At 45.1% G+C, this 26921-nt stretch overlaps 1 long non-coding RNA gene across 1 annotated transcript; it reads left to right on the top strand.

The window, feature by feature from the left end:
• The first annotated feature begins 3199 nt into the window (after nt 1–3199).
• LOC125094416 (uncharacterized) lies at nt 3200–26921 on the top strand. The gene is made up of 3 exons (XR_007125496.1): nt 3200–3344; nt 18437–18584; nt 26795–26921. It is a non-coding gene; the product is annotated as an uncharacterized LOC125094416 (long non-coding RNA).

The following is a 26921-nucleotide window of genomic DNA, read 5'->3' as shown; positions in this document are numbered from 1 at the left end:
GTGTGAGGGGTGTGAGGGGTGTGACACGGGTGTGAGGAGTGTGAGGGGTGTGAGGGGTGTGAGGGGTGTGAGGGGTGTGGGGTGGGGGGGTGTGAGGGGTGTGAGGGGTGTGAGGAGTGTGGTGTGACACGGGTGTGAGGGGTGTGAGGGGTATGAGGGGTGTGGGGTGGGGGGTGTGAGGGCTGTGACGGGTGTGAGGAGTGTGAGGGGTGTGGTGTGACACGGGTGTGAGGAGTGTGAGGGCTGTGACGGGTGTGAGGGGTGTGAGGAGTGTGGTGGGACACGGGTGTGGGGAGGGCACGCGCGTGCTGTTACAATGACACACGCGACTCCGCGAGCTCTCAGCTTTCTGGTCAGAGCTTCCACCGCAGCCCCCCACACCGTCTTTCCCTGCCGCCCGAGGGCTGATGGTGCCCACGGGAAACATAAAGCATGACCGTCGCGCTCCCGAATTAAAACAAAGGTCGGATTTCCAGTTTCTGAGCCTCTCTGCGCTGTGGAAGCCGCTGGCCGACGAAGTCCGGGCCAACCGGCCTCGCTTTGCCGAGGTCCCTGGGCAAACCCCCTCCAGCGGCTCTCGGGAAGGGGCCTTTGACCCTCCTCAGGCTCACCGCCTCCTCTCCCGCCGGCTGCACGGGCCGGGGGTCAAATCTCTGTTCCCAGAGCCGCGCTAACCCTGCCCCCGAAGAAGTGGTTACGCGACCAGAGAACGACCGCACTGGTCTGCTACATGTCGCCAGGAGCCGGGGACATGGGTTCACTCTAGTGACGTGAGGACAAACGCGGGAAACGCAGCCTGCGCCGGGCCGGACGCGCCGCCGGGAACGCGCCGCCGGGAGCGCGCCGCCGGGAACGCGCGTGGCGAGAGCCGTTCCGGCTGCCGGGGAGGCGGTCCAAGCCTTCGGGCGTCAGGAACGCGGGACGGGATTTACCTCGGGCGCCTGCGCGGCCTCCTCCCGTCTGCGTCCCGGGAAAGCCCAGGAGACCGCGGTCCTGACGGAGGCATCTGCGTCCTGGGGAAGCCTGCGGTTGCTTCCGTCTACGCGGTTCGCTGGTTTCCGCAGGCCGCGGTCGTGGGACCCCGGAGTGTCAGAGGCCAACTGGCGGCCTTTTCTTTTCAGTATTTTATTTGTCACGTATTTGCAGAGAGAGCGAGAGCGAGAGCGAGTACGTGCCCAAACCGGGGGAGCAGCGGGCAGAGGGAGAAGCAGGGTCCCCCTGTGCAAGGAGCCCCATGCGGGACTCGATGCCGGACCCTGAGACCATGACTGAGCCGAAGGCAGAGGCTCAACCTGCTGAGCCCCCCAGGCGCCCCCAACTGCTGGCGTTCGACGGCCGCAAGGAAGCTGTGGCGAGGGGCCGCCAGGCACGCCCGCAATCAGGCGGCTCAGTGGGGGGCAGGGCAGGGCGGGCGGCCTACGGCTCGGTCCGAACCGCAGGGAAAGCTCTACCTCGGGCAGCCAACACCGGGCTTGCGTTCTTGTGCTGGGAAGTCGCTGCCTTTCGCTCAGTTTCTTGGGCTAAGAGCACGGACGACTCGGAGGCCCGCGCGAAGGCGGTGGGCGTCCTGCGGCCCACCCTAATCAGAGCTGCACGGGGAAAGGCTTCCGGGCCGCCCCGCCTCGTGGGGGGAGAGCAGGGATTCGAGCGCCAGCCTCTCCCCGCAGCCGCTGTGATCTCTCCTCTCCCCGCGGGCATGCGGTGCCAAAACCCCCAGCCCCGGCCCAAAAGGCACATCAGTCCAGCCGAAGCCCACCAGGACGCGAGTGTTGAGGGGCACGGCACTCTAGGTCCTAGCGGCAAATCTGCGACTGGGGGAAATTAATATGGCTGCGTCTCATCTTTTCTGCTTTGGGGACGAGGTCCTGGGAGACCACGGCTGAGGGGTCGTACCGGACGCCTGTGTGTTCCCTCTAGTTATTTCCCTCTCGTAGCTACTAACTGGACGGATGAGCTCGGCACTGCCGTATCAACAAGCGCAGACCTGTCTAGGCTGGCATGCGAGGCCCCCTTACGCCTTAGCTAGGTCTCACCCTGCCTGGGACTGGGGTACCTCCTGGGATATGAGACTTTCTGTGCTGCAGCTGGGCAACCCCCAGGCAAACCCTAACCCTTATCATACCGTCGCATTGTCCCCATTCCTGTAGCCGTGTTGCCTGGAAGCTCGGGAAAACGGAAAAATGAATCGCTCAGATCTTACCTGATTTGGGCTCTATTTTAGGACCGAATTAAGCATGTCAATCTATGTGTAATTTTTTGCTAAAGTACACTCTAAATTTTATATACATTTTAGCCTCTAGTATTGATTCCAATGAGATGGTAAAATATTTACCATAAACTCAATGGATGAGTAGTTCATGTGACACAGCCTCATTGCCCCAAATTACATAAAGTCCATTATAAACTTCAAAATAATTTCCTCAGAGTGTTCAGCATATCTTAACACCAGTCGAAAATCCGGAACATATCAGGGGAACAAAGAGCATATAGATAACTTCACGTACAGGCAATGTGGGGACCCTTTCAGACTTTCTTTTACATTTCAGGCTGATTTGTGAGTGTTGGGAGTGATTGGCAGATATCTAGCTCATTTCGGGACCGGTTGAAACAGGGTCCCCTACTCCTCTGCCATGTTGCCGGCTTGAGCCTCTTTCAGACTTTCTTTCAACAGTTGCCCACTGAGCCTTTTTTTCTTTAAAAGATTATTTCAGCGGTGCCTGGGTGGCTCAGTCATTAAGCATCCATCTTCAGCTCAGGTCATGATCCCGGGGTCCTGGAATCAAGCCCCGCATCGGGCTCTCTGCTAAGCAGGGAGTCTGCTTCTCTGTCTCCCTCTGCCTGCCTCTCCCCCCAGCTTGTGTTCTCTCTCTCTCTCTCTTTCTCTCTGTCAAATAAATAAATAAATAAATAATTTTTTTTTTTTAAAGATTTTATTTACTTATTTGACAGACAGAGATCACAAGTAGGCAGAGAGGCAGGCAGAGAGAGAGGAAGGGAAGCAGGCTCCCCGCTGAGCAGAGAGCCCGATGCGGGACTCGATCCCAGGACCCCGAGATCATGACCTGAGCCGAAGGCAGCGGCTTAACCCACTGAGCCACCCAGGCACCCTAAATAATCTTTTTTAAAAAGAACAAAATAAAATAAAAGATTATTTCAGTTCTCATTTTTTTTAACCCTTTTACTTCCTCATACAGAGAGACTAATAATCAGGTAAATGTTCAGAAGGCAGAGAAGGACAGTAAGGAAGCAGTTTTCTTTCATGCTGGAATCCCAGGTTCAAGCACATTAAACTTCAAAACAACCCCAGCAGCCTCTGCCCCGGGCACTGGCAGTGTAACAGAGAGGTAGGTGTGACATGCTGAGGATGAAAATTAAAGTATGGAAGCGCTTGTTACTGGTTTCCTTCTTAAAATAAAATTAAAAATGGAGAGGACTTAAGGTCTCACCCCCACAGGTCCATCAGGAGAAACTGCTGTCACGAGCCCCACCCCTTGAGTGCCACCGCACACCAGGATTCCGTGCACGAAGGATTTTGCACTCAGTAATTGAGTTTAGTGGAAGGAAATGGAGAAAGAGGGAGGCTGATTAATGGCACCAGGTCGTCCAGGTGGTAAATGGTGATGCCGGGATTCTGTCCCCGTGACCAGAGAGTCCAGAGTCCTTGTGGTCAACGTTCATCATGTGGCCCTTCCCAGGCACGAATGCGCTCACACACAAGGGAACGGAAAAAGACTCGGTGGTCACAGACTGTTTTGAGCAAGAGTTGAAGCAAAAAAGCAAGACCCACTTTTATGAATACTAAAGACCCAGAACTAGGAAGTCAACATCCCTAAACTGTGCAATGATAGCAGTGTTAAAGGCCGAAAAGAGGATGCTGACCGTCCCAGAAATATTACCTCAGCGACCGAGGCCAACCGTTATGGCCAGTGCCTTAGAGGAGAGGAACTGGAAATTGACATCAGGACCTTTAGAGTTGTGTAAAGTGCAGGGTGGATTCAGTTGTTCTCTTTCAGGTTTTTTGTTTTTTGTGGGGTTTTTTTTTTTACAGTTTTGAGGATGTTGAAATTGAAGTATAATGAACATCCAGTGTTACATTAGTTTCAGGAGGACAACAGAGTGACTCAACACTTCTCTACATTTCTCAGTGCTCATGATGTCAAGTGTAGTCTTAATCCCCATCCCCTGTTTCACCCATCCACCCCCACCAGCCCCCACCCCTGCTCACGTCCCATCGGGAAACCACTAGTTTGTTCCAAGTAGTTAAGACTCTGGGTTTTTTGTTTATCTCTTTTCCTTTTCTTTCATTTGTCTTGTTCTTTACATTCCATATGTGAGTGAAATCATGGCATTTGTGTTTCTCTGACATTTCACTTAACATTATACCTACACACTAGCTGTATTCTGTTGTTGTAAATGGCAAGATCTCATTCTTTTTTATTATTAAATATTTTATTTATTTATTCATGAGAGACAGAGAGAGAGGCAGAGGGAGAAGCAGACTCTCCACTGAGTAGGGAACCCAATATAGAACTCGATCCCAAGACCCTGGGATCATGACTTGAGCCAAAGGCAGCCACTTAACCAACTGAGCCACCCAGGCACCCAATCTCATTCTTTTTTATGGTTCAATAATATTCCATTGTTTTATGCCACATCTTTTTTTTTTAATCCATTCATCTATCAGTGGACACTGGGGCTGCCTCCATATCTTGGCTATTGTAAATAATGCTGCTGTAAACATAGAGATGCACGGATCCCTTTGAATTAGTGTTTTTATTTTCTTTGGATAGATACCCCACAGTTGAATTATTGGATCATATGGAGATTTCTTTGGCTTTCTCAAAGGCAAATCCGATGTGAAGCTTGCGGTTCCAGGATCAAAGGCAGGTCTCACAAGGGACCCCGGCTCTACCACATAGGACATTAGCGTTGGCTCTTGCCATATCTTATATTGGTAGTCTTGACACCCATTAAGTGAGGTCCCAGATCCTTTACCACCTGAGTCATTATCTCCATTTGAGAGACATAGGATTTCTCAACTCGAAGTGTCCTTGCACTCAGGCCAGGGGACATGACAGGAGGCTTCCTTCCAATTTCTTAGGAGACACTCACAGCAGGATGAATCCACACTCGATTGTGATTGGTTGGGTCAGATAGCATGAACAGAGAAAACAATTCAGCTCCTCTTCCAGACTGGAGGCGGTCATCTTCCTTATATAACGTCTAGAGTCAAAACTCTGAAATCAGCCTTCAACAGCTGGCCTCGGTGGTCCCACACAGTTTTTAAATGATCTTCTACTGCCTCTTCCTTCCTCCTTATCAATGGGGAAACGGTGGGAGTTTGTGGGACAGGAGCCATAGGCTGACGAGTTTTATGAGGCTTCACTTTCAAGGTCTACAGGTTTACACTCGTGGTCTCAAAAGTCCTCCTTCATCTCAGAGCATCGTAGCCCAGCATAAAGGAATTCCATGTTTCCTCATTTTTTATTAACTCAGAATCCTTGTCTCTAAGGGCAAACCCTTTCTTTGCTCTTAGTCTTTTCTAAGAAAACAAAGGGAGGCATGCAGACTGTAGGACTCTATGTACAGGAAGTTCTGGAATAGGCAAAACTGATCTATAGTGACAGAAACCACACCAGTGGTCTTCGGGGGAGGCTAGGCAATAGGGCCCAGGGAACTTTGAGGTCATTGAAAATGTTGTCTCTCCCCCCACTCTCTGTCTCTCTAAAACAAACAAACAAACAAACAAATAAATAAAATATTTAAAAACAATTCAGCTCTGTTTCCCAAAGTCTAGGATATGTATCCAATCACATCCAATCCTCCCTGACTACCATGAACCCTAGAATAACCGGATTACATTTTTCCCATGAGTTCGTGTCACTTCTGCTACTCTGACCAGTTCCTTTGTGGCTAGTACTTGGTACTTGCTTCCTCTAGGTTCTGAGAATACCTCCACATTAAAAAAAAAAAAAATTGCTGGCTCCCTAAGGGATGATAGTTTTTATTTATTTTTATTTTTTTATTTTTTTTAAGATTTTATTTATTTATTTATTTGACAGACAGAGATCACAAGTAGGCAGAGAGGCAGGCAGAGAGAGAGAGAGAGGAGGAAACAGGCTCCCTGCAGAGCAGAAAGCCCGACTCAGGGCTCGATCCCAGGACCCTGGGATCATGACCTGAGCCGAAGGCAGAGGTTTAACCCACTGAGCCACCCAGGCACCCCGCATGATAGTTTTTAGATAAAAAAGACCTCTGAGATCAGTAACCACTGCTTTACATCGTTACGTGAAACATCTAAAATCCTTAAGGGTTGGGGCACCTGGGTGGCTTAGTCGTTAAGCGTCTGCCTTAGGCTCAGGTCCTGATCCCACAGTCCTGGGATCGGACCCCCTGTCGGACCCCCTGTTGGGCTCCCTGCTCAGTGGAAAGCCTGCTTCTCCCTCTCCCACTCCCCGCTGCTATGTTCTCTCTTTCTCTGTGTCTCTCTCTATAAATGAGTAAATAAAACCTTTAAAAAAAATCCATAAGGGTTTAAGGTGTTTGCCCAAAGTCAGACAGTAAAGAAAACTGCAATGGAACACCATCTCCATCAGGCCACTGTGTCCCTGTTGGGCTGATGTTTCTTGCCTAGGGGCCACCAGCCGAGAGCTGCATGGGAACTGAATTTAGTGTGGGCTCCACTTCCTTTGCCAAGCTGTGAGCCCTGCTGGAGGCTCTACCCCTGCTTAGAGGAGACAGCCTCTAATTTTCATAAAGGCGCCATTTGGCTAATAGTAGCTCTGATCTGTCATCAAACTTCTCTTCCAAACTATTTCAAATTTAAGCATTTATTTTTTTTTAATTTTATCAGGAAGAAATTCAACATTTTTATTTATTTTTTATTTTTTTAAAGATTTTATTTATTTATTTGACAGAGATCGCAAGTAGGCAGAGAGGCAGGCAGAGAGAGAGGAGGAAGCAGGCTCCCTGCTGAGCAGAGAGCCTGATGTGGGGCTCGATCCCAGAACCCTGGGATCATGACCTGAGCCGAAGGCAGAGGCTTTAACCCACTGAGCCACCCAGGCGCCCCTCAACATTTTTATTTTAAAAGAATAAATATCCTGTAACTTTCATAGATCCTAACAATTTTTATTACATCTTTTTCAAATGCTGTTTCATGAATTCTTTTTAAGAGAGAGCGAGAGGAGCACCAGTGCGTGCTGCGGTGGGGAGGGGCAGAGGGAGAGGAGAGAGAGAACCTTAAGCAGGCTCCTCGCTTATGTGGGGCTCCATCCCACAACCCTGAGATCATGACCTGACCTGAAATCAAGAGCTGGACACCTAACCAACTGAGCCACCCGGGAGCCCTTGTTTTGTGAATTCTTAAGCAACCCAGGACCTTTGTGGAGTTGATACACTTCATTTCTGCAGAGCTAGGCCAAGGACTCCGCTTGGAGTGAGAAGGTTACCCCTGGACTCTGGGGCAGAAGCAAAGGAAGACTTAAGCCTCTGACACCCATAAGGCAGCTTTTAGTCTGATATAAAGGACATGGCCCAAGGAAACAAGAACTGAGTCCCAAGGGAAAGTTCTGGAGTCAGAGACAAGCAGAACAGAAGAGTTGAGAGGCAGAGCCTGGAAAGGCTTCCTGAGACAATGGACGATGTCCTTTTGTAGGGTTCCTCCTGGGTGCCTTGGATGAGTAGGAAAAGTAGAAAGCCCTAGTGGACCTGCAGAGACACAGGTCAACGTAGAATTGCTCCTGGTTGCCAAGAGGATTCAGCAAAAGCAGAGACCAATGTCCCGGTCTACGTGGGATAAGGCAGTGCAACCAGATCCCCCAGTAAGGGCCCACTGGGTAAAACAAAATCCTGCCGTGGGCCAGTATTCACTCCACCCAGTGCCATAAGAATGGCTATATTTTTCCCCTTCCAGATGCCATTTTGGCCAGGCAGAGGAGGAGAGAGGAAAACACCTGAAAGATAGCACTTACCCAAAAGAGATTAGCTTAACCCAAAAGTTGTCTCTAATATTATCTTTACCTGGAAAGTACATGCTCAGTGATCTACTGTCACCACACCATCCCATCTCCCCATCAGAGGAAACGGCACCTTCAGAACCAGAGCATAGTTATAGAGAAGAAGAATGCTGCATTTTTTTCTACCTTTCAGTGCAGTTTAACCCATTATATCTGGTCCTTTCAATTCCAGAAGGCATGCTCTGCACACTATCCGGGAGTCACGGAATTCAAATGTTAATTGTCAGTGTGAGTCTTGATGCTCTTGAGGTTAGCTCTTGTGCATAGAAAAAGATTATTCAGAGGTTACTTTTAAAAATGAATATTTAATTTATTAGTGTTGCAATTTAAAAACTTAGCTTCCCTTAAGGTTTTAAGTTCAACCTAGAATTCTTATTGTTCTTTTATAAATACAGAAAATTTTAAAAACCACTTTCAAGGTCCTTAAATATTATTTGATGCCATTTATAAGTGTTATTAAATAAACTTCCCAAACCTTTTAAAGTACCTTTATAAATCTAATATTTTATCTTCCTCATAAATACAGAACTCTTTGATTAATATTAAAACTTTTCTGGGCATCTAAATAATGAACACAAATCTAACAAATGAAACTTTTAAATATGGTGATTTTTAAATTAAGATATTTTATAAGAATCTAACTTAAAAGTGTAAATAATTACTCTCTTTGACATTTTACTTTATTTTATAAAGATTTTATTTGTTTATTTGAGAGAGAGAGAGAGCACAAGCACCAGAGGGGCAGAGAGAGAGGGAGAAACTCATTCCCCGATGAGCAGGGAGCCCACCGTGAGGCCGGATCCCAGGACCCCGCAATCATGACCTGAGTCAAAACCAGACATTTAGCCAAGTGAGCCACACAGGTGACCCTCCTTTTGACATTTTTTAAAAAGATTTTATTTATTTATTTGACAGAGAGAGAGAGAGATCACAAGTAGGCAGAGAGGCAGGCAGAGAGAGGGGGGGAAGCAGGCTCCCCGCCGAGCAGAGAGCCCGATGTGGGCTCGAACCCAGGACCCTGAGATCATGACCTGAGCCGAAGGCAGCGGCTTAACCCACTGAGTCAGCCAGGTGTCCCCTTCCTTTTGACATTTTAAGATGGAAATGCAATCAAACTTGAAGTTAGGTCTTAAGGCTTAATTTAATTTGATCCAGGTTAAACATTTTGGAGTGAAATACAAGTATCCCTTGCTTTCCAAAAATCCATGTTATGCCTCATCACAAAAGACCTACAGTGGCACCTATTTTTGCTAACCAAAAGAAATCCAAAGAGGATTTTTGCTTTTATGAAAAAAGTTCTTACTATGCTGAGGGGCGCCTGGGTGGCTCAGTGGGTTAAGCGTCTGCCTCCGGCTCAGGTCATGATCCCAGGGTCCTAGGATAGAGTCCATCGGGATCTCCGCTCAGTGGGAAGCCTGCTTCCCCCTCTCCCTCTGCCACACTCCCACCCACCTCTCATTCATTCCCTCTCCCTTTCTCTCTCTCTCAAATAAATAAAATCTTTTTAAAAAGAAAAAAATTGTTACCTTGCTAATTGTGTAGGTCTTTTATAAAGGCGAAGCAGCATGAGCTAACTTTCAGAAAGCAGGACATACTTCTTGCTTTATGCCATTTCAGACCAAAAGGTCTCATAGGAACAGTCTCCTTCCGGATAGTGGGGGAAACCTGTGCTACCAGCAATGCCCTGCGCTTCACCCTGCCCTTGGTCAGAAAGCAGAAGATGCGGCTTCTCAATGACTCTAAGAGCGGGCACTTGGCTAAGACGGTGAGTGCCAGGTCTGCCTACGGTAACAGTACCTCTCCCCTCTGCAGTTAGTAAACAATCTGTGGGGCCATCCTTGGCCACCGTGGGGCTATCCCGTTCCCTAAGAAAGTTTCACCAAATTCATTGATGGTCATTGCCTAAATTTATTACTACAATGGAGCACAAAATGGTTTTTTAATTCTATTATTCTTTCTTTACTTTCTGACACAACAAAATGTTCGGTTCACATTGTTCTTTCCTGGCCCTGGACATGGAATTGGCCATTTCTTGAAGTCCTGCTTCTTTTTACTGAGAGAAATGTTTCTTAGAAACCAGGATCCACTGTTAGCCATACTTCTTGCTATTGGAGTGTCATTGTTTCTAGGCTCTTCCAGTGGACAGACTTATGGAACATTTCTTTTAATTAATAAGCTCATGTGGATATTTTTTATTCAAATTTATACTTAAAGAATTTTTTTTTCTTAACTGAATTTATTTCATATTTACATGTTTCCCCTTGCACTGAAAATCATGGTCCTAAAAATGTTCATGTGCTTACCTCCTTTTTGTTTGATAACCTACATAAAACAATTTCAAAATTATGATACCAGTATTACTAGTAACAAGGCAGCCCTGGGAGAAGTCTAAAACCTCCTTGCAGTTCTGTATACCCTTAGAGTACATCCCCCTAAATGTATGGAGTCAGAATTCTGTACTTCTCTTTGTGTGATTCTGTTACCCACTGGATATACAGTGAGAGTTCGTATGCTCCTGTTTGCGCTCAATTTTAGAGTTTATTTTTTATTGCCTTTACTTAATTGTGTTTTTGAATATGTAAAACATTCACATGCTTCAAAAGTCACGATTATATAGAAAGCCTACATAGAAACATCTGCATCCTCTTCCTCTTTCTCTCTCCCCACCCCCTCCATCCCTCATGGGTAGCCATTTTCATTAGTTTCGGTCTCTCTAAAATTTTTTTTGCATAAATCAGTGTTTTCATGTAAGAGCCTGACATTAAGCTATGGATTCTCTAGGCATCCATTTCAAAGCTCTCCACCTTGAATAAATACATTGCTAACTATATGCCAGTTACTAGCAAACCCACCGAGCTCCTCCCACCCATGAATTTGTCCTTCGAGAAAACCCATAGTAACCTAGAGAACTAACATTGAGTGACCCTGCTTCTCCCTTCCCACTCCCTAATTCCTGGTCTTTATGTTTTAAATCCGTCAGTGAAGAGTGAACCCATGAAAGCTGGGGCACACACCCTTGGACCCTAACAAAGGAAGAGCCCCAGGTCCATACTTCCTCCCCTTCCCTTCGCTACAAGCTTGTTGTGTGGCCCCAGGCGTGCCGTGTACCCTTCATGACCTGTGAGTAATATATCTCTTTATTCACAATTCTCTGGTGGTTGTTTTTGAGGTGTGTCCTGCAATCCTAAGACCCACAAGGACTGGTTCAGTGACAACACCAGCTGTAGTCAGGGAAATGTCTATGAAAGCTCCGTACAGGTAAAAGGGGCCCAGGCATTCCTAGCTGATAGCACTGCCATGGATAGGGTTAGACTAACACAACAGAGTGTTATGCATGTATGCACGCATGACATAATCTCCTCTTTCTCCTTCACAAGATGTAGAATAGTAGATGTGCCTACCTGAACTTGCTTTTCTCATGTAACAATATGCCCTGGAAATTATTCTGTATTATTTCATAGAGACCTTTCTCATTCTCTTTGTTTTTTTTTTAACTTTTTTTTTTAAGTTTTATTTATTTATTTGACACAGACAAAGTGAGATCACAAGTAGGCAGAGAGGCAAGCAGAGAGACGAGGGACTCCCTGCTAAGCAGAGAGCCCAATGCGGGGCTTGATCCCAGGACCCTGAGATCATGACCCGAGCCAAAGGCAGAGCCTTAACCCACTGAGCCACCCAGGCACTCCTCTCCTTCTCTTTAAACAGCTGCAAAGTCTCTAGCAATCAACATGTTGTCGGAGCCTGCAGTCATCTGAAGACTTGACTGGGGCTGGTTGAGCCACTTTTAATGATGACTCACTGCCATTCGAGTGATGACCTCTCCCATTGGTGCTGGATGTTGATAAGAACATCTCCACTCAGGCTTATCTCCAGGCTGCTAGAACTTCCCTATGACATGGCAACTCAATTTCCCCAGAGCACATAATTCAGAGAGCTGGGTTAGAAATATCAGTGGCTCTTATGACTTAGGTTGGTCACATACTATCCCTTCCAGAACATTCCATTTGTTAAAAGCAAGTTACTAAGTCTGGCCCACATTCAAAGGAAGGTGAATTGGACTCCACCTTTTTTTTTTAATTATGTTAGTCACCATACAGTACATCATTAGTTTTTGAAGCAGTGTTCCATGATTCATTGTTTGTGTATAACACCCAGCACTCCATGCAACACATGCCCTCTTTAATACTCATCAGTGGACTAACCCATCCCTCTACCCTCGTCCCCTCTAAAACCCTCAGTTTGTTTCTCAGAGTCCACAGTCTCTCATGGTTTCTCTCCCCCTCTGATTTCCCCCTCTTCATTTTCCCCTTCCTTCTCCTAATGACCTCCATGCTATTCCTTATGTACCACATATAAGTAAACCCATATGATAATTTTCTTTCTCTGCTTGACTTATTTCACTTAGCATGCCTTTTGAAAGGAAACAGATCAAAGCACTTGTGGACATATCTTAAACTCTCCATAAACCTCATTAAAGGAAGATTCTGTACAGTACACTCTTTACCTTGTGTTTAAAGTAATGTAAATTTTTCATTACAATAGTCAAATAGTGTTTACTTAGCTCTGGAATCAATATAATAATATGAAATGTTATTATGTATATTGCATTATATATGGGCATATACAGACATATACATACATAATGAATATATCTATAGATAGATGATAAATAGGTAGATAGATTGATTGATTCCTGAAGGAGCTCTTTATTTTCTTTATGAAAATAACAAGGATTTATTGAGAATTTTTACATGTAGACATCTCCATTTTATTATACATAACTCAAGGTCCTACTTCTCAAATTAGGGGACCTGTATTCCCCGGGATGCGCAGTAGAAGGCTAAGGTGGGAAGTGCACAGGAAGGGTCAGATCTTGCAGGAATGACTTTATGTGGTCATATGCAGCATGAAATGTTTGTATCCTGAAACAGCTGTAGATGTATTAGTGAGTAAATGCAGTGTCTACACATATTTTTAAAACCAAGCATGACGGGGGCCTGGGAGGCTCAATCCGTTAAGCATCTGCCTTTGGCTCAGGTCATGATCCCAGGGTCATGGGATGGAGCCCCATATCCAGTTCCTTGCTTAGCGGGGAGCCTGCTTCTCTCTCTTCCTCTGTCTGCTGCTCCCCCCAACTTGTGCTCTATCTCTGTCAAATAAGTAAATAAAGTCTTTATTTTTAAAAATCAAGCATGAAACTGCAAAGAAATTTTGAACTTAGGGAGTTCAAATAGGCTACTTTGGCCTATTTCCTCCAACCTCCCGAAAGTGCTTTTCCAATTCTCTGTCCTTAATGGCAGGTCAGTGCAAAAGTCTGAGAAGTGTTGACTTTAGAGTACGTATCTATCAATTTTGCCCATGAGGAACTGGTGGGAATCTTTATTCTGGTCTTTTAGGGCATCTAAAGGGATCACCCTTATTCCTATGTGAGTTATTCCAATGCTGCTGTCTATCCTCTCCCAATTTTGATAAGGGTGTTTGTCAAGCTATTTGAGGTTTATGTCAAATGCACTGGATGGGCCTCCCCAGTTCATGTTCTTATTACCACTTGCAGATTTTCTTGGCCTTTTTTTTTTTTTTTTGGCCACAACTAGTGTGGAGCCCAATGTGGGGCTTGAACTCATAACCCTGAGATCAAGACCTAAGCTGAGATCAAGAGTCAGATGCTCAACCAACTGAGTCGTCCAGGCGCCCCTCTTGGTCTCTTTTAATTGACTCTTCCATGCTTAACTTAGCCGCCATGTATCTGTTGATTTCTACAAAGTCTGTGCCTTTGGAAAACACGGGTCCTGGTATCTTTCTTACACCAGGAACGGCACCTCATGCTAATGTATGCTCTTCCTGGATCAGCTGTCCCTGTCCAGGCAACCCCGCAAATCACTGATCCAGGGAGAGGACACATCACGGCCAGGTGCCGTCACTGGCACCCTCTGCTCCTTAGGGCAGGGAGCTTGGTTGGACTCCAAGATGAAAATGGATTTCCCTCTTTTTTTTTTTTTAAGATTTTACTTATTTATTTGACAGAGGGAGAGAGATCACAAGTAGGCAGAGCAGCAGGCAGAGAGAGAGGGGGAAGCAGGCTCCCTGCTGAGCAGAGAGCCCGATGTGGGGCTCGATCCCTGGACCCTGAGATCATGACCTGGGCTGAAGGCAGAGGCTTTAACCCACTGAACCACCCAAGCGCCCTGATTTCCCTCTTTTGCCGTAACCTAACCAGAGCTGAGCTACCCAACAGATGACTAATGCAGAGGCATCCAAACAATGTTTCGGGTAAGATCATTAAATATTCACCCCCCAAATCAAAACTTTGCCTAATAATCATTTTATGATTTGGCACAGTTTTAAATTTTAATCACACAGAAGGGGATGAAGGAAGAAATCATCTCTTCAGTCTCAAGGTCTCTGCTCGTCTTAATAGGGCTCCGGCCATGAAATCCTCTTTAACACACCAAGCACGCTTCCCTTGCTGACGCAGCTCAGGTTACGCCTGATCAGTCTTTGGCATCCTATGAGAAAAGTCACACATGTGGGAGCATAGCTACAGTTCCCTCCTCTGTAATCCTTGTTGGAAAGACACTTGTGGTCTACTACCCTCGGGCTACCATGGTTGGGCATTTCTAGCTAGGAGGACCGCGCTTATGGCTAGTTCTTGCCCCGAGTTCCTAACCACGGGAAAGGAAGTATGAGTGGCACAGCTAGAAGGCAGGTTCTCAACTGGGGTCCCGGAACAAGGATGAGGGGACAAATACATCTTTATTCTCACTAGCCTTCAAGAGAAATTTAGCACATCTTTCCATTACAAATGTAGGCCATAAGCTCCAGCCGTTCTAACAGAACCCGTGACATTCTGGCCAGTAGAAGTCAAAATACTCTATACCCAATGTGGTTGTTAGAACTAATCCTTCGCTCATCCCTGCTTCAGATGTACGGAGGTGTCCAGATCCCTAATGCTCCTGTGTGGGGCGCTATTCTCATGTGTCATTGCTGTTGAGCCATATGAGCCCAGATGTCCCACATCCCACATCTGTGGCCCAGAGATAGACATTGCTTCTTGGCTACTTCCTATCTACGAAGTTCTCTACTTCTTTAAAAAGATAGAACATCTGAACTGAGCTGAGAACATCTAGAAACACTTAGAACTTTTTGCAGAACTTATTTCTACCATAATGACACCCAAGTTGACCATGAGTTTACAATCACTTTCTTTTTAATATAATTTGATCTATTGATCTTTGATAATCTACTGACATTCATCTATTGATCTTTGACAAACTACTTATTTCAAATGGAGTTGTACTTCAGCCTTGGATGATTCTGATGTTTCTTGCAGGAAGCCTCCCATGTCTGTTCTGTAAAATGAGATATGGGAGGTTTCATTTCCTTTGCAATAATACATGTTTGTGAAACAGTGTTCTCAGCCCTTGTAATATCAAAACAAAAAAATTAAAATGCACTGAAACTCTAGTATGTCATGCATACTGCCTTGTTGTTTTAAACTATGGGCTTTACTGTTATTCAGGTATGGCAGGCCAGGAGATCAGGAGACCACTGCCATTGACAAGATAGCTGCTTCTTGTATCTACCTGATCAGGCTGCTGTAACAAAGCGCCGTCTGGGTGGCTTCAGCAACAGAAAACTTATTTGTCTTAGTTCAGGAGGGTAGAAGTCCATAATCAAGGTGTCAGCGGTGTTAGTATCTGGTACAAGCTCTCCCTTTGGGCTGTAGACCGTCCCCTTCTCCCTGTGCGCTCACAGACATTTCCCTGGGGCATGTGCGCAAGGAGCAGAAAGAAAGAGAAGGAGTGAGAGAGAGAGAGTTTTCTGTGTCTTCTCACAAGGATACTCTCAGATACTAATTCTATCAGACCAGGTCCCCAGCCTTATGACCTCATTAAACATTACTTCCTTAGAGGGTCTGTCTCCAAATAACCCACTGGGGGATTAGGGCTCCCACGTTTGAATTTGGGGGGACACACACTTTCAGTCCATAACATTTCTACTCATGTCTCCCAAGAGAAGGGGTACATCATACCATGGGGTTGGCGGTAGGGTCCCAAGGGAAGTACTGGGATCTGTCAGGAGGCAGATTAAGTAATGGGGAAACATGGACGAGAGCCTTTTGTGGTGTCCAGGGGAAGGACCAGGTGAGGCAGGGTGAGCAGGATTTGGCTTGGCTAGTTTGAGTCAGGTCAGTGGTCTCTGGGCATGGGTCCTCTCCCTAGTTGTCTCGTACCTGGCCTGGGGTGATTAGGGCCAGTGGATAGAGGACAGCAGATAGTGGAGTGGGAGAGGGCATGTATAGGCTCTGCAGTGATCAGTTTGCACACGAAAGGCATGTCATTTACCATCTCTAGGACGGGGCTAAGCCCAGGAGGGGCAGACTCTCCAGGGTCACAAGGCCCCAGATAGCACAGCATCAAATACAGAAACTAGAAAAATGTGGTTATTACACGTGTCAAAGTGTGCCCCACTTTTTAATGTTCTTATTCAAGATAAAGAACAAAGCCTCCATACTGATGTGTCTTATAAAATATACAATCTTGGGGCGCCTGGGTGGCTCAGTGGGTTAAAACCTCTGCCTTCGGCTCAGGTCATGATTCCAGAGTCCTGGGATCGAGCCCCGCGTCGGGATCTCTGCTCGGCGGGGAGCCTGCTTCCTCCTCTCTCTCTGCCTGCATCTCTGACTACTTGTGATCTCTGTCTCTGTCAAGTAAATAAATAAAATCTTAAAAAATAAATAAATAAAATAAAATAAAATATACAATCTTAGCTTTAAAATGCCTATATTGGAAACATACTTTCTCATCACTAAATACCCCACGTATATCCTGAATTTGCTTTATTTTAATGTGCTGATGTATTAGTTACTCATTGCTGCATAACAAGTTACTCTAAAACTAGTGATTGAAGCAACAAACACTGATTATTTCGTGGTTCATGTGGTCAGGAATTTGGGTGCCACTTAGCTGGGTGGTTCTGGGTCAAGTTCTCTCACGGAGAAAGAATCAACATGTCAGTCAGGGTCTCAGTCTTCTTGAGGTTGAATGGGGAGGAATCTGCTTCCAAGATCATGCATGTGGCCATGGGCAAGTCTGAGTCCCTTGCCACATGGGCCTCTCCAGGAAGCTGCCATGGCCGCTGGCTTCCTGCTGTTCAGTTAACCGGAGGGAGAGCAAGAGAAAACACCCAAGAAGCCAGTCTTTTTATAACCTAATCTCACAAGTGACATCCCATAATTTCTGTCATGTGTTGTCATTAGAAATGAGTCATGAAGGGCGCCTGGGTGGCTCAGTCGGTTAAGTGTCACCTTCGGCTCAGGTCATGATCCCAGGGTCCTGAGATCAAGCCCTGTATCGGGGTCCCTGCTCAGTGAAGAGCCTACTTCTCCCTCTCCCTCTGCCTGCCTCTCTGCCTACCTGTGATCTCTCTCTTTCTCTGTCAGATAAATTTAAAAAAATTTTTTTTAAAGAAAATAAAAGAAATGAGTTGTGATAGTGGGTCCAGCTCAACCCCAGGGGGAGAGATTTCGCCAAGGGCATGAATACCGAAAGCAAGATTACTGAGGGTCACTCCCAAGCCTGCACACCACAAAAGATAACTCTGCTTCGATACAACCGCTTTTCTTGGCAAGTCTTTGTATTTTAGTTTTTGAATTTTTTTAAATTTAAATACATTATTCTACAGCGAGGTCCAAGGGCTTCTCTAGCTCTACGTAGTACAAGTAAGTTAAGAGTCCGGGTTCTAGTGCCAGACAGACTGGTTTCAAACCCGACCTCAGGTTCCAACAATAAAACGGAGATGCTCACAGTCCATCTCCCAGACCTGCTGTAGGGATTCAATAAGATCGTGGGTATAAAACCTTAAATTCTGCCTGATTGTATTAAGCACCCAGTAAAGGGAAGCTTTTATCCATGGATAAAAGAATGTGCCTGAATTTCACACATACGCATGCTTTTCTGCTTCACAAAGCTACAGAAGCCCAGAGATCATGTTTATTAATGGTCGGTTCCAGTCTTTCCCCTGTGTATACCTCCAGTATCTTGAGGAATATATGTGATGAAGCCCGGTGTCTCTACCTGCTCCCTCCCCAAAAAGCCCCACAGAAAATCTAAGCATTACTGCAGCCGAAGTATTCTCACAAACAACATCAGCACAAGAGCAGATGCTGGGCCAAGATCATCCACAGGGAGGGACATAAAACTCAAGAAATCTCAGGTAACTGACGGAACCTCCGCCCTGGCAACACCGGCCATGAAGGACGCACGTACACAGGGAGGATCAACCCCTTTTCAGCTTTCAAACCAGGTGTCCCTTCCTGCCCATCCAGTTCAAAAAGGAGGAGACAGGGAAGGGACGGGGCAAACCAGTTATGGTTTTGTGATTCTTTTATGATTTTAACAGAGGGATGCCTTATTTAGGAATCTGGTAACAGATCAGAAACAAGGTGGAAAACTGAGAGTCCGGAATCGACTGATGCCCACACCGGCTTGTCGCTGTGCATCTGGAAATCAGAAAGATGGGATTCCAAGAGCCGGGCTCACTTCCTGACCTGGAGCCCAGACACAGGTAGGGACTGCCCATTCGACTGCACGAGAGAAACCCTCTGCTCCCACTCGCCGCCTCACCTGGCGTGGCCGTGACTACAGCACACACACTGACGGAACATGGTAACGGAGAGGGGCAGCACCTGTCACCATGAGGAAGCAAGCACGTTCACATATTAGTTTTGATTTCCCAGCAACCACGTGGTGAAACTGAAACCCTTTGTTCCCCTCCACTCCCCACCCCTCCTTGGCAGGCTCACTCCCACTTCCCAGGCACAGTTTTTCAAAACCTGGTGTACCAGAGAATTGAATTTGAAATACCTTGATTAGCACCAGAATTAAAATTAAGGCCCATCGGCAAAGGGTGCATGAGCTCTCTTTGTGCTATTTCTTACAACTGCATGCGAACCTACAGTTTTCTCAAAATAAAAAGTGCAATTTTAAACATCGAGCTACTCAAAATGTGCTACAACAGGAAGAAAGAAAGAGCAACGCCCACTCACCCCTCCAAAAATTAAAAAAAAAGAAAGCCCCATTCTGAAAATCAACTTTTTGGTTTTTTATTAGATGAACTTCCTCAATCAAGCTATTCCCATGTAGTTGCCATTCTGTGCCCAGTGGAAGGTGATGCAAGAGAAAAATGACACTTGTTCCTTTTTGCCCCTTTCCCTCACCAAATGGACCCGTTTCTTAACAGCAACTGAAAGAATATTCCGGTAGCATAAACAAGAACGGGGAAGACACATTTGCTTCAAAGAGAACAGAGGAAGGGGAGGGAAGAGGGGGGAAGAGACACCTTTCACAACAGATACTTTTGGACTTTTTTTTTTTTTTAAAGATTTTATTTATTTATTTGACAGAGAGAGATCACAAGCAGGCAGAGAGGCAGGCAGAGAGAGAGGAGGAAGCAGGCTCCCTGCTGAGCAGAGAGCCCGATGCGGGGCTCGATCCCAGGACCCTGAGACCATGACCTGAGCCGAAGGCAGCGGCTTAACCCACTGAGCCACCCAGGCGCCCCACTTTTGGACTTTTGAATTGATATTGTGTGTCCATGTTGCCTGGTCCAAAACACGATTCCCCAAATTCTACACGTCCCCTGAAGGTCTGCGCGAACACAGCCTTCTCTGTGAGCTTGTCTCATCCTACCAGTTGGAATGCACCCTTTTCTCCTATGTGTTCCTTGACTGCCCTCTGAAACAAATGACAGCTTTAAAAAAAATACTCGTGCTCAGGCCCTTCCCCAGACTGACTGAATGAGACTCTCAGAGGGAGGAGCTCAGCAGGGATGTTTAAAAAAAAAAAATTCCCCAGTAGTGTTAAATATGTACTCAGGACTGAGAACTTCTGCCCTGGCATTTTATGGAGCCCAGATTCCAGCACTCACCCTGTAAGCAAACACTGAATAAGTGATTACAAAAATGGAATAAATAAATAAAGAAAAAACCCTTTCACATTGAGCTCATTTTGTCTGCACAACCGCCCTGTGAACTGGGCGTGGGGCCGGCACTGCCCAGAAGAGGAAAGAGAGGGTTGAAGTGCGAGAAGTCACAGAGGGTCCCTTTGGGCTTCTGGGTTCTAGACTTTGTTTGACCTGCTCCCCTGAGATTGAAACTGAAGTCTGTACTCCCAGCCATGTTCTAGCACACCAGGAGATGTTCAACAGCGAGTTAGCAGCACGGCAACACCCAGGGCCCCCGCAGGGCAGCAGGAAGTGTCTCAGTCATCCAGAGCTGCACCGGGGGTGCTCATCCTCCAGACAGGGTTCCGAGGTGGGAACTATTAGCTATTAGCTGTTCAGGGTGCTTTGAGGTTCCATATGAATTTTATCATAGATTTTCCTCCTTCTGCCAAAAAAAAAAAAAGTGCCATTTTTTTTTTTTGTTTTTTTTTTTTTTAAAGATTTTTTTTTTATTTATTTATTTGACAGAGAGAAATCACAAGTAAGCAGAGAGGCAGGCAGAGAGAGAGGAGGAAGCAGGCTCCCTGCTGAGCAGAAAGCCCGATGCGGGGCTCGAACCCAGGACCTGGGATCATGACCTGAGCCGAAGGCAGCGGCTTAACCCACTGAGCCACCCAGGCGCCCCACCATTGGTATTTTTATAGGGATTGCATTGAATCTCTACATCGCTTTGGGTAGTATTACCATTTTAACAATACTAAGTCTTCTGATCCATGAATGTGGATGTCTTTCCATTTATTTGTGTCTTTTAAAATTTCTTTAGCAATGTTTTGCTGTTTTCAGCGTACAAGTCCTTTGACTCCTAGGTTAAGTTTTTTCCTAATTATTTTATTACTTCTGATGCTATTGTAAATGGTATCATTTTCCAAGGGTCCTTTCAGGATATTCACATTAGTGTATAGAACACCGACATGCAACTGATTTCGCATGTTAAATTTGTATCCTGCAACTTTGATGAGTTGGTCTAACAGCTTTTTGGTGGTGCCTTTATGGTTTTCTACATATACAATCATGTCATCTTGAATAGTGATAACTTCACTTCTTTGCAATTTGAATGCCTTTTATTTCCTTTTCTTGCCTAATTACCCTGACATCTAGTACTAAATGTCATAGTTGAATTGAATTCAACTATACAACATTGAATAGAAGTGGTGAGAATGGGCATCCTTGCCTTGTTCCTGACCTTAAAAAGAAAGCTTTCAGCTTTTCACCATTGACTATGACATTAGCTGTGGGCTTTTCACATACAGTCTTTATTATGTTGAGGTAATTTCTTTCTAATCTTAATTTGTTGAGTAAATGAAAGAGTATTGAATTTTGTCAAATATTTTTCTACCTCAGCTGAGGCAAACATTGTGGGTTTTTTCCTTCATTCTGCTAATATGGTATATACCTTGACTAATTTTCAAATGTTAAACCATCCTTGCATTCCAGAGATAAATCCCACTTTGTCTTGGTGTTTAATCTGTTTAATATGTTATTGAATTCAGTTTTCTGGTATTTTGAAGGTTTTTACATCAATATTCATCAGGGATATTGGTCTGTACTTTTCTCTTAGTGTTGTCTGATTTTAATCTCAGAATAATGCTGATTCATTCAACAAATTTGGACATGTTCCCTTTTCTTTAACTTTTGAGATTTCAAAAAAGGTTGGTGTTAATTCTTCTTTAAATATTTGGTAGAATTCTCCAGTGAACCCATTTAGTCCTGAGTTTTTCTCTGTTGGAAGGTTTTTGATTACTGATTCTATCCCCTTACTAATTATAGGTCTATTCATACTTTTTAACTCTTCATGACTCAGCTTTGGTAGGTTGTTATGTTGATAGAAATTTATCCATTTCTTTTAGGTTATCAAATTTGTTAGTATATACTTGTTGATAGTAACCTTAGTCTCTCTCTTTTAAGATTTTATTTATTTGAGAGAGAGAGAGATAGAGCATGAGACGGGGGAGGAGTAGGTAGAGGGAAAAACAGGCTCCCTGCTGAGCAGGGAGCTCCATTCAGGACTCAATCCTTGGACTCCAGGATCATGACCTAAGCCAAAGGCAGTCGCTTAACCAACTGAGCCACCCAGGTGCCTAGTAATCTTAGTCTCTTATGATCCTTTTTATTTCTGTGGTATCAGCTCTAATATCTCCTTTTTCATTCTGATTTTTGTTGGTTGAGTCTTCTTTCTTTTTTTTTCTTAGTCTAGTTAAGGGTTTGTCGATTTCATTGATCTTTAAAAAAAATTCCTAATTTTGCTACTTTTTTCCCTATTGCTTTTCTACTCTCCATTTTGTTTATTTCTGCTCTAATCTTTATTATTCCTTCCTTCTGGTAACTTTTGTTCAGTTTGTTCCTTTTCTAGTTCCTTGAAGTGTAAAATTAGGTTGTCTATTTGAAATCTTTCTTTCTTTCTTTTTTTTTTTTAAAGATTTTATTTATTTGACAGACAGAGATCACAAGTAGGCACAGAGGCAGGCAGAGAGAGGAGGAAGCAGGCTCCGCGCTGAGCAGAGAGCCCGACGTGGGGCTCGATTCCAGGACCCTGGGATCATGACCTGAGCCGAAGGCAGAAGCTTTAACCCACTGAGCCACCCAGGCGCCCCATCTTTTTTTTTTTTAATATATATAGGCATTTTTCATTATAAAATTTACCTCTTGTGTTTTGCTGTATCCCACAAGTTTCAGTATGTTGTGTTTTTGTTTCCATTTCTCTTAAAATATTTCCTAATTTCTCTTGTGATTTATTCTTTGACCCATTAGTTCAAGAGCTAACAGCCTAATTTGGGGTTGGAGGGACGTTTCTAACCAAATGATTGGAAGACCAGGTGCAAACAGGGCAGCGCTCTTCTCTTGCACAGCATGGACTCGGAAGATGCAGGCTGTGAAACGCCCAGTTTGGAGAAGGGTCATCAGAACCAGCTATGGAAACCATGTTTCTTTTTGAGCATCTTGATCGATGTCTCCATGGGAGGCTTTGTGTTTATTTGTGGTTCTGTCCAGACAGAGCTTTGGTTTGTAGAGCCCTGGCTTTCCCCAGTGCACAACACAGATGTGTCTGTAGCTAATCTTGTCCCCAAGTCCAGGGAGAACTAGCCACAGATAAAGAGATGGTCCATTTAGTCTCCTCATTACTTCCCTACCTACCCCTTCCTTGCAAACGGCTGCTCTGCTTCCTTCTTTCTACTCCCTTTCCTCATTCAAAGGGGGAGAAAAGAGGAAATAATATACCATGTACTTCATATGAATTGTCTTATTGAAGCCTCACTCAGTATTACTGTCCCCATTTTATAGTTGAGAGAACTGGGGCTCAGTTAGGGAACTTGCTCAATCACTGTTAACTAAATATACAGTAAGAGGAAGAGATTGGACCTCAGAATAGGTGCTTCTGGATCGAACCCCCAGACTCTGACCATTGCATCTCACCTTTCCCATTCATTCAACAAATACCTACCGGGTACTTGCCCTGTGCTAGGAGCTCAGGCGCTACAAGGGAAAGCAAGACATGGCTCCCAGGAAACCACTGCTAGTGGAGAGGACCAATACCAAACCTGTAAATAACAAAGATTTTTTTTTTATGTTAAAGTGGTATGAATACTGTAGGAGCACAGAGAAACAGGGATCCTAGGGTATAAGTAGAGAGAAATCTCATATTTAGGGCAGGATTTCACTAAGAAAAAAAAAAAAAGGAGGAAGAAGGACATTTGGGAGTTTTGAAAAATGAATGCCAGATAGCCAATATTGTAGGTTCTGCAGGCTAGATGATCTCTGTTGCACCCACTCGACCCTGCCACTGCAGCACTAAAGCAGATGCACATAACATAAACGAATGAGCATGGCTGTGTTCTGATAAAACTTAATTTACAAGAACAAGAAGGCAAATGGATTTTGCCTGGAGGCCCTCAATTGCAGACCCTTGGAAAACCAAAAGTGATTAAGGCAGGAAAGTAATCAGATTCCCATTCTCAAAAGACCACTCTGGACAATGTAGTGGAAAGACTGTGTCTTCCCTATCCTTTTCCTTGGAGTAGCTCAGATAAATGTGCACCACGGTGGCCATAGGCTTTGGATTTTGTAAGATAAGGAGCGTAACGGGTCTGGGAACTCTCAAACCACTCTCTTAATCCTTCATTCTGTTCATCACCTCAGTCCCATTTCCTCTGATGTATTTTTATCTGCCTTGCCTTTTGGGTGTAGATTTGCCAGATTTAACAAATAAAAATATAGGATATCCAGTTAAATTTGAATTTCAGATAAACAATAAAATGTTTTTTTGGTATAAGTATGTCTCATACAATATTTGGCACATACTTATGCTAAAAATTTATTCATTATTGATCTGAAATTCAAATTTAACTAGGCTTCCAGTATCTTATCTGGCAATGCTACCGGGGGGCACCTTTATTACCCAAAACTGACTCCAACTCTTCATGGATGCTGAGCTGGAAGACACAACCAAATCAAAGAATAGGAAAATGAAGGGTTTTATTTGCAACAAGTAAAGGAGAACACTGGGGATATTTTCCAAAGCAGAATCTTCCTAAACAATAAAATTAGGAAAATTTTAAGCTAAGAGTGCATACATATTCATGGAGGGACTTGAGCAATGGGGACTATAACAAGGAATTGGGGCAGAAGTCATCTTAAGGTGACAGAGTCCAAGTTGAAGTCATGAGGGCTTGGAAGGGTCATCATTATCAATTCTCAGGTTTCAGTTGGTTGAGTATCTGAGGGCTCAAATGGGTTTAAACACTACAAAGATGACTTAAGTGTGTGTGTCAGGTCGACCTTAACTTTGAACCAATACTGAGAATTTTACTCCTTAATTTTTTTTGTCCCTGATATGATTAGGTTATCTCCTATTTGTTCTTACATTCTTTCACAAGATGGCTGGGGCCCTAAATGATTCTCTTATGTCAAGAAAGCTAAGTTTGTCTTTCTTTTTCTGGGAACCCCTAATTCTTCCTGCTTACACCTTCAGGCTGAGTTACTCAGAATTCTAACACAGGAGATGGGGATCAGGGCAGCCCGATGTCTAGATCGGATTGTGAGTGATGGGCATGTACTTGGCAGCTCCCTCTAGGTAGGGCCATAGAGTGAGGCCTAAGAGAGTGAGTATCAAGGTAGATTCCAGCAAAGTCCAGAGCTTGAGAAAAGAGGGTGCCATTGAGATATTGCTCTGGGGCCTGTAGAATAAAGGCTGGGCCAGGAAGTGAATCAACTGTAAGTATGACACATTTTATAATCCCTTGCATTTGAATAGAACTTTACAAAAGTCAACTTTACAAAAGTGACTCTCACAGGAAGCTTGCAGGGAGGAGGCATGAGTTTTAATAGTCCATGACCTCTTAAAAATGATAAGACCAAAGACTCAATATGGGTCAAGTAAGTTTCCTTGAATAACCCACCCGAGTTATTTAAGTTGAAACTTAAATAAGGACTTTTGACCGAGCTTCCCTTTCCCTGCTTTCTGAACGTTTGTTCTATGGTCAAAGAAATGAATAACAATTACAGAAGCAGCAGCACCAGCCTCCGCAGCTCCCATGTGCCGAGCCGTACCCTGTGCCCGGCCCTACTCTAAGTGCTGTGCGTATGTAACTCGGTCATTTCGCACGGAATCCCAATGAAATATTATCATCCCTGTTTAACTGGCACAGAGAGGCCGGAACAACCAACTCAGGATGACACAGAATGAGAATCCAGATCCAGTCATTCCTGCTCAAGAGCCCAAGCACCTTAACCAAACTTCAAACTCCGCTGAACCCCCTTCTCCACTGAGCCTCAACCTTGCACCTACCCTATCTTCGCTGTGTCTAGTTGTGACAACAACCTTGCTAAGTCAGTTGAAAGAACCCTCCCCTTTGATTGCTGATCAAATTCCTCATTCCCTACCCTTGATATCGCATGAGTCTGGCCAGTCTGTGGCAGGGACCCCCGCAATGTCTTCTCTCAGCACTTTTCCGTGCACTGACTCTCCAGTCTGCTCACTGACTGTCAATCCCCGGCTGCCTGGCTGTACTTGGAGTTAAGCCCTATCTCTTTCCTCTGTTTTCTCTTTTCCTGACCCTGTGACAATAGTCCTGAATGAATTCTTCCTTACCATTTTGACAAATATCAAAATTATTTTTTAACATAACTAACTATTGGGGTATGCTGCCTCCTCAGATCAAAGGGTGGGAGACACGAAAAACCAGAGGTAGGAGGCTGGAAAGCAGGAGTTAGCATTAAACGAGATAAACTGGGCAACGGAACATCTCATCCTTCCCAGACTCCTCATCCCTTTACACTAGCTGTCACCCAACTGGCACCACCACTCCTGTCCACACTTCCTCACCCCAAACTCCGAGGCACCCTTTATCACCCTGCTCAGATATCACCCTCTACCAGGTAGAGTTACCCTCACCTCCCTAGACAGTGTTTAGAACTCCGTCCTCTGGGCAGAGGACTTCTCCCTTAAAGTCTGTGGTAGAGGATTGCGCTGCCGTCACTCACAAGCCTGTCTCCCTTAACAGACTGTGTCCTCTTCCACCTGAGGGCCATGCCACCTTCAACCCTAAACTCAGGACTTTTGGGTGCCTGGGTGGCTCAGATAAGAGGCTGCCTCTGGCTCAGGTCGTGATCCCAGGGTCCTAGGACCCAGGTGCTCATGAGGCCCCCGGCTGGGAAGGGAGTCTGCTTCTCCCTCTGCCCCTCCCCCGCCAACTCATACATGCGCTCGTTCTCTCTCTCTCTCTCTCTCTCTCTCTCTCAGAAAAATAAATAAATAAACTCTTCTTTTAAAAATTCAGGGCTTTTAAAACAATGCCCGATTCTCGGTGGCTTACACAATAGAAGTTTATTGTGATAATAAATCTGATCTGCAGGAGGCCTCCACGAGCTCATCTACAGACCTGGTCTCCTTCCATCTGTGATTCT

Source organism: Lutra lutra, chromosome 2 (genome assembly GCF_902655055.1).
Source record: "Lutra lutra chromosome 2, mLutLut1.2, whole genome shotgun sequence".
Taxonomy (NCBI): domain Eukaryota; kingdom Metazoa; phylum Chordata; class Mammalia; order Carnivora; family Mustelidae; genus Lutra; species Lutra lutra.
This window is presented reverse-complemented; position numbering and strand designations above follow the sequence as displayed.